Consider the following 10,367-nt stretch of genomic DNA (forward strand, 5'->3'; position numbering starts at 1 on the left):
TATTTCTGCTGTACAGCACTTTGGTCGGCAATTTGTTGTTTTTTAAAGTGCTATATAAATAAATTATGGTATGATATGGTATGTATATGTACAAATACACAAACATATAGGGGAAAGAGAAAAATGCCGTAAAATTTAAAAAAAAAAAAAAAAAAAAAAAAAAGAATAAATAATTAAGTAACCAAACAAACAATGAGAGAACGACGGTAACAATGAAGAAAGACATTAAAAGCGTTAATAAAATTTTTATACTTGCCTGTCGTCCTCCCCTGCAGTCGCTCGACTTGGATGACGCTATGCACAGGTCGAACGCTGATTGGTAAAAGACGCCGCTTTAAACCGGAAAAGAAACCTACTGCCAGAGTTCATCCCAAAGACGAAAAATCTCGACGAAAGAGTAATAACAAATTTCTAGACGGGACCATCACACCAAAGAGACATGGCCTCTCTGAATGGCTTTGACAAGTAGTTGGCTGAGCAGGTTGCCCTTTATCCCAACCTGTACGATCCAGATCATGAGTTTTACATGAACAAACGGATTAACGCTTGTTATCGTGGCGAGAAATCACAAACAAGCTTGCGGAACCGTTTTATCCGAGCCAGGAAAAAGGCGGAATGCGGTTCCGCGAACGCCTCACTGTTGTTAGAATCGCTGTCATGGCTGGTGGACTTTGTTTAATACAAGACGATGGAGGTGAGAAACACGACAAAAGCCCGGTTTTGTTTTTTCTTTGTGTTTTTTATGTAAACGTAAGTCCTTTACTAACAATATTATAAACGTCAGTAAAGGTGCGTTCAATTTACCTCGGATGTCCGAGGTGGGAGTGTCATTGCTCAAGATGAGCGCGTTACAGTAGTAAAGTCAGAAAAGCAAAGAAAATGAATATTTCTTTTGCACCATAGCAAATTAGAGCCATTCGTACATCGCTTGCAATACAGTGCAGTGCTTTGTTTTTAGCGCTTAAAAACGTAAAGAAGACGGAGCGCGTGTGACTGTCAACTGCACGTGGACAGCGACCCACCCACTAAGATGTGATACAGCCATTGTTGTGTATTTGCGAAAAATAAAAATTCTGTTATAATTTTTAACTCACAGAAATAAGCATTGTGTTGCATGTGATTGCACTACTTTGCCTAATAGACCTCTTTGGAATAATAAATATTCTTTCCAAAATAAAATCATTGTTTCTAGGAACCCGGACAGAAAAAGGAATTTGGTCAGTTCTGCCCAAAGCTAAAGAAATGACTTTTAAAAGTCAATGTATGGTTCAACTGAAAGAACGATTCCTGTGGATTCTGTGAAGAAGATGTGCGCTAGCTAAAAAGCCAGTCGGGGAATGGAGTGGTTGTGTCAAAATGGCACACAGCTCCTGAGACATGTGCATGTGATGTCATGTGAGAAACCTTTAGGTTGTTTGTTTAATGTCTTTTTCTTTCTTTTGTCTTCATTACAGGCAGAAATTCAGAGGATGTCTTTAACCCAACCTGCAAAAATCCAAATAGACGTTATGAGATTGTGTGAAGAGGTGCAACGTTGCCCGTGTCTTTATGATGGGTCCTTAACACATAATAGAGACGTGGAAAAGGACAGCAATTTGTGGAGGGAAATTGCAAAGAATTTGGGAGTGAGTGAAAGTGCTGGTCGGATAAAGTGGAAATCTTTAAGAGACAAGCTTGTGAAGACAAGGAAGAGGCTGCAGCTGAAGAGAAGAAGCTGTGCAACCTTGCTTCTGCTCCCCATATATATTCCTTGATGGGCTGGCTCTCTGACTTTGTGAGCCCATGGGAGTTAAATTCCAAGTCTGCAGAAGAGGCAATGTCGATTATCTTTGAAGGTACCGTATTAGTACCAAAGCGTTGAGCAATGTGCAAACACACATACACCCTTCCACTGAGACCCTTATTGATGAGGAGGCGGGACAAGCCTTCAGTGAATAGTTGACCTGAAAAGATGGGTGGTTTAAGAAGATTTTCTTTTATATCTCATGTGCAAATGTACATGAAATTATAAGAAGCTCTTATTTGTTGCAGGCAGAGGAAGGCAGTGATACAGTCACCCTCCTCCAGAAAACTGTTGATCTCAGCGATTCGCCACACCGCTCAACAGCATCACCTACAGAGGGGTCGCCATCTCCACTCAATCCCTCCTACTCAGCATCAACAACTGTCGTGAAAAAATCCTCATCCGCGACCACTGAGGATTTTATTCAAAACAAACTCCAGGAGATTAAGAAGATTATTAAGAAGGCCAAAGAAGATCAGAGGAAGAGGCAAGACTTGGGTATGATGTTTGTGATGGGTACAGGTCCAAGGGGTGCATTTATTTGAACTGTAGTATTAATGAGCTTCAACATTACTGGTTCTGCTCATGTGATTTGATAAAAAAGGATATATATTTTTATTTTATTGTTCTTATTTCATGAATTTATCTTACTATTTCTGTCTCGGCTGAATTCTCTCTCGAGGCCTGTGTGCAATGAACAAGGGCAACTCTGAAGTAGCTTTTGACACACAGACTGTGCTGACAGTAACAATTGCAGCGTCCATAAACATTTAAAAGTGTGGTCACAATTGAGCTCTTGCACCATAAGTGGAACATGTTTGTATAGCTGCGTCTGTGTGGTTTAACATGTGGGAAGAAGCTTCTACAAATCTGTGCCACTACATGGTGAAATTTTGTGGCATATCAATACAGCCACAGTATTGTGTTAATTTGCAATATTGTATCAATACAGGGACACCAGATATCAATATTTCATTAAATAAATTAGAATACTGTGGAAATACAGTGAAAAGAGCACAAGTGCACCGATATCCTAGGATAACGTTAGCCGAGCAAACTTGGATTAAATCGTCGGAACTGAAAAATCACCCAACACTGAGTCGATGATTTATCACTGTTCATTCCATTTAACTGCGGATGGCAAGAATTTATGACAGTGTTGGTTATGTTTGACAGTCTCATTTTGCAGCGTAATGATTAAAGTGAGAAAACGTTATCTTATTGGATAAAACGCATATTGACGAAGTTTAGTTTTGAGGGCATAATTTGCAGTTGGAAAAAAAAGGTGCTAAATCGCAGTATTCGTTATTGCAGAACTCGCCGTATAGTGGCGTGGCTGATGATTGTGGTGTAAGGTGATAATGTGGTGTTTGTCAGATTTCCATCTTCCCCTGTCCTCCCTGAACCTCTAGGTTCCGCCTTTCAGGCTGATATCAGCGTGTATGTGGCGGGTTGCTCAGGAGAGAAAGGTAGGGGAGTAGGAAAACTGTACAAATTCATCTCACTGGTGTCAGAGATGGTCCCAGACCTTCTGGGCTACAAACATAAGACTCAGCTGATCCTTGGACTGAGGGCCCAGGTGAGTGACTGTGGTTATCAGAACTCATTATGTGCATCTGTGGCTTTTCTTTTTATATCTTAAAAAGTACTATTACATGAAATTTATACTGAGTATTAAAGGCTAAGTCTTTCTTCTTTTGTCAACAGGGACAGCTGGTGAAGTAGCCTTCCGGTCATTCTAGTATTCACAGAGCTTAATGGAAAATCTGGATTTCTGGGGAATCGAGAAGTTTGCTGAAGAGAGCACCGTCGAGTCTTCTCCATTCAGCGAGAACAATGCAAATAAACACGTCTGTTCGGACTGTGGCAAGACTTTTCCATCTTCAGCCAGACTGAAATACCATGATTTGACTCACTCTTCAGTTAAGCCATTGATGATGATGATGATGAGAGATGAGATAGCCTTTATTTGTCAGTTGCAGTTCTTTTGCCCACAACCGAGATGACAGACCTTGCCAACCGTACATACAATACACAAACATCACATTGGGGAGACAGGTCAGGCTAGGTAGCAAGGAAAAAAAACATCGAAATGTGTAACACAAAAGGATAATACAGGAATGCACAGCTATCCACACAACATAAACACAGTAAACACAGACAAGCAACATGGGAAAGTGTTCCAGTGTGTACAGCTGATCTGGGACCGCTGCAATCTGTGATTGCGCCTCCAGCTGATCCGGTGTCCACACCGGGTGGGAGGTAAGCGTTGGAGCAGGCGTTGGATCCGGGGTAGGGGGGGTGATGTATCAGTGAGTGCTTATCAGTATCAGTATATGTATGTGTATGCGTGTCCATAGTTCAGCTGAGACAGTGTCCTTCGGCCTACCAGGCTAAGTAAACAGTCTTCCAGCCAACCCAGGTGGCCTTGTATGGAATGGGAAGGAACAGACTAAACACAGTCGTTATCAGGGAGTTTTTGTTCAGCTCCAGCCTTGAGCCCACAGCTGGCGCCGAAGGGGTATCCGCATTATGATGGTGATTTTTCTTTTGCAACAGCTCATGAGAATTTCAAAGCTGTTCTTTAACACTCCGACACTGGTCTCTCAATCTCCCGTTGGAGAGCCGCGAGTTTCTCCATGATGTTTTCAAACTTGCGCTCCATGGTCTCGTCATTCTTGTGCTCAAAGAGCAGATTCTGAGACCTCATGACCGCAGTCAGCTGCTCCAAGATGTAATCCAACTTCCGCTCAGAGGTGTTGTTCTGAGTGGACTTTTCCTTGATGTAATCCAATGTACGCTCAGAGGTGTTATTCTGAGTATTCACTGCAGCCGTAAGCTTCTCCAAGATCTTAACCATGCTGCACTCAGTGAGCCCATTCTGAGAAGTCGCGCCTCGTCCCATCGTTTCAATCCCAGCGGGCAGCTTTGGGGGGGTTTGAACAGCCGGTTCCACTTTCTTAATTCTCCGATAAGCCAGGGCCAAGCCAGCTCCGATCAGCAACCCTGTTATCATGGTTCCGAATAGGTAGATATCTTCAGCGTCCTCGATCGACAGTCCCGCCAGTCAAATGTCCTTATTGCAACAAGGCATATAGGCAGCATAAAGACCTTAATTGTCATGTTCTTATTCACACCAATCCTGGAGTCCCGCCCATTGCTTGCCATCTTTGTGATAAAAGATTTAATAGCCACTCCTCACATAAAGTTCATCTTCTGTGTCACCGTGGAAAGAGGCCGCATCACTGTCCGCACTGCGATTAAAAGTTCCTGACGAACTCGGTCTTCAAGTCTCACGTGCGCATTCACACAGGCGAGTGTCCGTACACAGAAAATTCACACAGAGTTATCCTTTCACCATCCACCTCAGGATGCACGGGCAAGAGAGGCCATACCTGTGCAGCACATGCAGTAGGTCCTTTTGTAGTTCCAGAGCCTTGCTGGTGCATTCGTGCTGTCACGCGGGGGAACGGCCAAATCTGTGAATTCTGCAAAAATCTCTTCCCTACCACATACAGCTTGATGCAACATCGGCAGTCCTACACGGGAGAGAGGCCCTAGCCTTGCTCACAGTGCAACAAAATGTTCAGTAGTTGTACAGGACTGAAGGAACACATGTTTACGCGCACAGGAAAGAAGCCTCACAGGTGTGTAACATGTCACAAGACGTTTGCTCAGAAATCCAACCTGAAAATACATCTCAAAGTCCACAAGAACATCTAGCAAAGTGGCTGTGGGAGCTTTTGGAGACACAGTTTGTTACAGATGTCGTTCATTTGAGTGTCAGGACAAGTTTTGATGCTAAAAATAATAATTTGCATTTGGATAGTGTATTAAAATGTAGATTTTGTTCCTGTGCACTGAATTTAAGTGTTAAGTTTGTGCGCTAATATCGCACGTTACTGTAAATGGGTGTTCTGGATGACCCAAATTAAGGTGGCCATGTCCTAATTCATGGACATAATGGATTTTGAGTAAAACTGTCCCGTGGACCAAACACTTATAAATGAGCTGTTGGTGCTTTGAGAATGGTCGTCACTGGATAAATGCACTAGAAAGATGTAATATTTGCATTTGTATGGAACTAATGGAACGAAAGAAAGCTTAGCTTCCTTCTAATGTTTTTTACCAGCTTCTGTTGTGATGCCTGGTCTGTTGTTTTCTGCATGAAAGTTTCCATCCTGTCCACATTAACAAGTAAGCGAGCATCATTTGATACTGATGACGATGCAGTAGAGGGAAAAACAAAAGGAAGAATTTAAAAATCACTACAGAAATGCATTTTTAAATGCATATTAAATGTGATACACCTAAATCACTTGTGTCTATACCTCATATTACGATTGTTGTATATGTTAATATGTTTTTTGAACTTTTTAGTCTTTATTTTGATAGGACAGTGGAGAGAATACTGGAAAGCCGAGACTCTGCATCTGTGGGTGCTTGCTTAACTAAGTAAGGAGTCAAGCAGGCACCTACACATATGAGTCTTCACAGTGTACTCGACGACAGCTCTTATAGCTTGACCAGGATATAAACTGAAGCTCATCTACTATTCATCAACACATTTGTTTGAAACAAGGATTTGGGTGAACCTCCATACAACTCTCTCATCCTGAACAATAGTGGGCTCAAGGTGTATTTTTAAGACTTTAGTTTGAAAGCTTCCACTGAGGATTGGGTGATTGAACTTTATTTCCAAAAGGCAATTTCTTTAAATACAACATGATGTTTCAACACAAGTAAAATATTACTTTCTAAAATTTTAGAAATACACAACTCCTCATTATAAAACACGTTCATTTGGACAGTCATCCGAAATAATAGATTATGCACAATACAAGTCCTTTTTGTCCAGTCTATGTCAGACATGTAGTGCTTTATCAGTCCCAAGATTCGGTCTGCAATCAGTTATAGAAACTATATGAAGACACAAGATTCACTTTGATTGAGCTTTATTACTGACCGTAGGCTCCCTTGTGGGAAATGCTGGGTGATGATGATCTTTTATATTATTTTGGGGGGCATTTTTGCCTTCGTTGAATAGTGAAAGCAAAGAGAGACAGGAAGACGAGGTGAGCTTGCAGTAAAAGGCCACTGCTCTGCTTGAAGTCCAGGAACAAGCATCCACTGAGTTTTTCTTGTTCTTTTCTGCACCAATAATTGCACTTCACCAATTCATTACATCTCATGAAGATCATCTCTCCAGCCTGAAGTAATTGTGACCTTTGGAAGGCTGGGGTAGGTGTCAACATGATGCGAACCATCTTCAGTCGATATTCCTGTGTCTCTATGCTTGAAAGCAGGCGATATAAAATCAATTCAGTGCATTAGTTCTCTCTGTAACAAACCCACAGCCAGCATAAAAGTCAAAGGATCTTTTTATAAAGAGCTTTGTAGTGGAGAGGGGATTAGATGGGCCTGTTGTCTCAGTCCTACGCTGTTTCCTCTGTATATTGAACAACTTACCCAAATGATCCAGCAAAGTAAACTCATAACTGGAATACAATCAAATACACACCATAAGCTCATTCTTAGACAATGTTATGATTTCTTTACCCCTGTACTCGGTTGATCCAAATATTAGATACATTTAGCAAGTACCCAGCCCTTTAACAGATCAAAAGAAGATAAAGCTCTCAAATATCTGAATGTAGCTAAAAAAAAAATAAATAAATCTGTTAAAACTATACCAAAGCAATCATGACTATATTGATACCAACATAAGAAAAGACTTTGAATGATGGTTTAACCACCCTTTGGGATTAAATGTTAGAATTAACTGTAATAAAGCTGAATATATGCCACATCTACTATTGTTTCTTTGTTTGTTAATTTATTTCTAGTTATTTGTTACTATGCCTATTTTAATCAGTGCCAGCAGATATAACACCAATTCAATTCCATAGATGGGATAAACTCATTTCTGGATGTATATGGGATAGAAAGAGACCTAGGATCTGTCACACTATACTACAACTATCTAAAAATAAAGATCTAATGGTACTTCTGAGCCTGGGTGAGATGTTCTGGGCATGTCTGACCAGGAAGGCCTCGGGGCAGACCATAGACACTCTGGAGAGATTACATGGGGAGCATCTCAGAGGTCGACAGTGGCTAGAGGAGGTGGCTGGGGATAGGGAGGTTTGGGCTTCTCTGCTTAGGCTGCAAACCCCATGACCCCGCCCCGGATAATAGGAAGAAAATGGATGGATGGTACTTCCGAATATATATTTTCAAGCTCAACTACATCAACTTGACTACTATGTATGTCTATATGTTGAGTCTGAGTCTGTATGTCTATACAGACACAAAAAACTGATCCGCAAGGCCAGTAATGTTTTGGGTATGGAGCTGGACTCCCTTAACGTGGTGTCGGAGAGGTGAATGTTGTCCAAGATAAAGACAATGTTGGATAATACCTCCCACCCACTCCATGACATGCTGGTCGGTCACAGGAGCACGTTCAGTGAGAGACTGAGATTACCAAAAAGCACCACTGAACAACACAGGAAATCATTCCTGCCTGTGGCCATCTCCCTGTACAACTCCTCCATCTAATACACTGTAAACACTGCAATAGTTACATCCTTTTTGCACACACTCTTTCTTACTCGGTAATGTTGCTGTCAATTTTTTTATTTTTAATCACATCTGCCAAACCTGGATATTTATTATTTGGTGATTTGTATATATTGTGCTATTCCTTATACCTTAACATATTGTATTGTTAAATAGTTAAGTCTGTTTTTGTTCATATTAAGGTACAGGAGCAACTGTAACCTACATAATTTCCCTAGCGATTAATAAAGTATGCTGATTCTGATTCTGATTAGTGTTATATTACTGATGCTGCTTTGAGGAAAGATACTCAAGCCATTAAAAAAACAGATCCATACCAGTACTGGTGAGACTGAGGCCCGAGACTATAAAGCCTCCAATAATAATGTTTACTTTAGATAAATGGTACTCAGTTGTAAAGCAGTTGTAATTAGGATAAGGACTTGGAGTTCTAAGATGGATCACCCATGATGATGAATTCAAACCGGGAACTGAAACACTGAGCTATAGACTTGGGTTGCTGGTGTTGAGGAGATCCTGGTGATGGGAAAAGTCACATATAGATTTAATATGAAAAAAGGGCATAAGTAACTTTATTATTAAAAGAGGCAGATTTCCTTCAGCACTGCGGGTCTGGTACTGTTTGTGTACTTTTTTTCCAGCTTCTGGCTAGCTCCCAGTTTTGGCTTTGTGTTAATTCACTTAATGTTTAAACAAAGCAAAGTACAACAAAATTATAGGAAAAAAAATGGGCCAGAAGTGGATGCTGTAATTCTGAAGGAGGAGAGGTAGCTGAAGAGAAGACAATTCTGATCAAAAAGAACACAAAGGCCGATCTCATATTTGCTAAAATACTTCTTGATGATCCCCAAGACTTTTGTGAAAATATTCTGTGGACCAATGAGACAAAACTTTAACTTTTTGGAACATTTAAGTCCTGTTACATAAAACTAACACAGCATTTCATTAAAGGAACATCACACCAACAATCAAACATGGTGGTGGTAGTGTGATGGTCCGGGGATGCTTGTCATGAGTTGTGAAAGAGGATCCCCAAACGAAGAAACTGTCCGAAGGGTAACAAGAGAGCAGGAAAACAGACAGAAAACTAACTGGAAACATGAAATGCACTGACAAAGAATAACTACTGAACTGGAAGTGATCACAGCTGAGAAACAATGCACAGAGCCAATCAAGGTAGACGGGGTAAATGAGACCAGGGAAAGTAAAACTGAAAACTAAACATACAAGCTTGACACATATGGGCACGGAGGAAAGACTAAGGAAATAGCAAGAAACTAAACAAAATACAAACATTAACTGAAAGAAATGAAGGCTCAAGATACTAAGAGGCGTGATCAACCATGGGCCATGACATTTCTTTTCTCATCTGAACCTTCTCCATGACTGCGATTTGTATTTGAAGTCTGAGGCGTACAAGGTGAAAGAGGCAGGAGAGCACACCGTGCCCTGTGCTGCACCAGATTTGCTGGTCACTGTTTCAGAAGAGGTTTGGGTCCACTCCATCTCAGTCAGTTTGTCTCTCAATAGGAGTGGTTGGATATTGTTGAAAGCTCTGGTGAAATAGAAAAAACATGATCCTCACAGCACCAGATGTGCACCACAGAGGGAATGGCATCTTCCACACCCGCCTTCTCCTGGTAAGCAAACTGCAGGGGGTCCAGCAGCTTGAAGAATATGAGAAGTCAGTGCAGCTGATCTGAAATCAGAGAGGGGAAACATGGAGCAGGGTTGTTCAGACAGGCAGAGATGAGCATGAAACTGTGATCAGCCATGTGATCAGTTATAGGCGAATGTGCTTACATGCTCTCCAGCAGTAGAAATTGCGGGCCTCAGTAAAGTCTACATTCTGGTTACGGCCCTGACAGCATCCCTCCATAGAAACAAACACAACACTGAGCCAGAGGAAAACCTGGTCGGACCTGATGGCGGTCTGGCGCCATCTAGTGTCATGAAATCTAAAATTTCCTGGTCGATCCGGTCTTCGTCAACCAACCAGGAA

At 41.4% G+C, this 10,367-nt stretch overlaps 2 long non-coding RNA genes across 3 annotated transcripts; one reads left to right on the plus strand and one right to left on the minus strand.

Annotated features, from left to right (window-relative positions):
• Positions 1-321: 321 nt before the first annotated feature.
• On the plus strand, positions 322-3,649 carry LOC102078788 (uncharacterized). Of its 2 annotated transcripts, XR_001224363.3 has the most exons (5): positions 331-694; positions 1,455-1,835; positions 2,032-2,281; positions 3,196-3,362; positions 3,491-3,649. It is a non-coding gene; the product is annotated as an uncharacterized LOC102078788 (long non-coding RNA). The 2 variants fall into 2 exon arrangements; XR_002056680.2 differs by having other exon boundaries at positions 322-694; positions 2,032-3,362.
• A 5,661-nt stretch (positions 3,650-9,310) lies between these two features.
• LOC112842666 (uncharacterized) lies at positions 9,311-10,277 on the minus strand. Its single transcript, XR_003214594.1, has 2 exons — positions 10,169-10,277; positions 9,311-10,064 (listed from the first exon to the last, which is right to left on the minus strand). It is a non-coding gene; the product is annotated as an uncharacterized LOC112842666 (long non-coding RNA).
• Between the last annotated feature and the right edge of the window lie 90 nt (positions 10,278-10,367).

This window comes from Oreochromis niloticus, linkage group LG17, assembly GCF_001858045.2.
Source record: "Oreochromis niloticus isolate F11D_XX linkage group LG17, O_niloticus_UMD_NMBU, whole genome shotgun sequence".
In the NCBI taxonomy this organism is placed as follows: Eukaryota; Metazoa; Chordata; class Actinopteri; order Cichliformes; family Cichlidae; genus Oreochromis; species Oreochromis niloticus.